Source organism: Rhincodon typus, chromosome 8, assembly GCF_021869965.1.
Source record: "Rhincodon typus isolate 14 chromosome 8, sRhiTyp1.1, whole genome shotgun sequence".
NCBI lineage: Eukaryota > Metazoa > Chordata > Chondrichthyes > Orectolobiformes > Rhincodontidae > Rhincodon > Rhincodon typus.
This window is the reverse complement of record NC_063339.1, coordinates 67,485,786-67,488,255: the sequence shown is the minus strand read 5'-3', so window position 1 is coordinate 67,488,255 and position 2,470 is coordinate 67,485,786.

The following is a 2,470-nucleotide window of genomic DNA, read 5'->3' as shown; positions in this document are numbered from 1 at the left end:
TGCATTTTCTCCAGAATTTGCCATTCTACACATAGAATGAGCCAATGGTGAGGGAGCAGGGTTGAGAGGTAACTTTTATCATCAGGTTTGCTTCCTGTAGCGATCACTGTAGAAGCTGCTCAGGCTGAGGGGTGGTACTGGTGAGGAAAGGGCAGCAGGTGGAGGGCCGTGGGGATGGAGAAGGTGACACACTGGAAGTAGTTTAACAAACCATGTTCCTCCTTTCTTCCCTCCTGGCTCACTCACTGCTGCTGAAGGTATGGCTTGAAGGCCGGTGGTCCCATTTACTTATTCAAACATTGATATATGGGAGCACTAAGACATTAATTTTCTTTTCAAAGAAAGGAAGGGCAAAAATAAAATTGAAAACTTCAAAGAAATGCAAAGGCATCTTTGATACCCCACACTACACAACATCTTGTTCCTGCAGCCCGGTACAGAGAACTGGACATTACATTAAAAATTGTGAACTCAAAATTGTCATTTGATTGTCACCCATTTCCCTCTTGGAAACACTTGTTAAAATTTGTCCCTGTCAAATCCGTGACGAGATAGAGCAGTTTGCTCTAGTATTCAGAGGTACCGTAAAACAAACAAGATATCAATACAATTTTACAATAGAATTTAATGAAGCTGCACATCCAAGAGTGGATGCATCCTTTAATGCAGTGAGACAGTGCTCAGGGGTAAGGATATGCAGTGACAGCAGTGCAGTGACAGAGAGGCAAGTGCAGTCAGAGTTACAAAGTGTACCATAATTAACTTCTCCAAAACCAGCGTTCAATCGACATCAAAAATACATTCTTATTTTTTCTGTTTGTCAAAGAGCCATTCCACTTTTCCTCATAACTTGCAACATTTAAGCAGGCCTTTATTGGCACTTTGACAATATACAAGGAATCAAACATGCCACACAGAAACCAAATCATACTATTCCCAGTAATATATGAAGCAAATACAAATGGTTCTCAAAAGTTAAGCAGTTCTTGTGTAATATCAGAGGTAAGGGCACTTTTAAGAAACAATAGTGAAGTGTAGAATGTATTATCCAACTTTTACAAGGAAAACATTTGCATAACCATTATGAAATTGATTTTATTTTACACAATAATGTACATTCCCTTATTTTCGCTTCAGTCAAAACACCACTAGCATGGGTCCTCCTTGGTGTCTACCAAAGTTACATCAGTCAATAAACCTAACCTGCAGTTCCCCACAGCACTAAATTAAGACAAGGGGACTCAATGAATGCAGCACTGCAGGATGAGGGTTTTGGCTTATGGTCCATTACTCACCAAGTGTTCTGACTCTGTTGGGACACCAGACAAGTTGAAAATCGAACGGGAATTTAATACTGACTGTGCAAATGGTCTGATGCTAATGGACCAGTGCAGCAAAGTTAAAACCAAAATAAAAGTATTGAACTCCATGCAACTTTTGTTCCTAACCTAAATGGAAGACTAATTCAATCCTTTGATTTAGAAAAAAGCAGCCCAAGTCAAATTTTGCTGCCAGTACAGCATGGAGCTGAAGGAACACAGCAAGTCAGGCAGCATCAGAGAAGCAGGAAGGTTGACGTTGCGAGTTGGGTCCTGATGAAATGTCAGCTTTCCTGCTCCTCTGATGCTCCCTGACCTGCTGTGTTCCTCCAGCTTCACACTGTATCGACTCTGACTTACAGCATCTGCAGTTCTTGTTATCTCAAATTTTGCTGCTGCCGTTGGCTGTAAACTAGGACCAATCAGGCTGTTAATAACTTGGGAAGCATTATGGTTCCTGCTCAACATCCAGGGCAGCCAACTGCGCCAAATGCCTCATGCAAAGGCCCAATATCATAAAGTACTGGTCTTTCTAGGTGAGCACCTGACCAGAGTGCACAAACTAAATTAAGTCCACAGTCTCTGTGCAATGTTGAAGGTGAAAATGCTTCATTTGAGTCAAACTGATTTGACAAGATAGAAGAGGAGACCATAAGGTCTTTCGAGCTTGCTTTGCCGTTCAAAAGGATTCTTGCCTTCCAGCTCCACTTTCCCACCCATTACTCATATCCCTCGATTGCCTAGCAAATCAAAAATCTCTATCTTCCTCAGCCTTAGAGGTGTTCGTCACGGGGGCAGAGAGTTCCGAAGTTCAGAACCTTATGACTGAAGTAATTTCTCCGCATCACAGTCCCAAATGATCAGCCCCTTCTCCTGAGACGGCGCCCCTGATCTTTTAAATTCTCCAGGCAGTTGAAGGCAGTTTTGCTTCTTCACAAAGGGCATACTTTGGGACTCATCAACTTGGTCATTCCAGGTGCCATCAATCATTAAATCACACATCTTAAACGGACCAAAGCACCTGGCAGCAAATCAGGATCTGGTAAAGTCCAACCAATCAGCTCCTTCCGACTCCAGCTAGGAATAAATTGCTGCACATGCTGGAATCTGTACCAAAAACGACAAATGCCGCCGATCACAGCAGGTCAGAC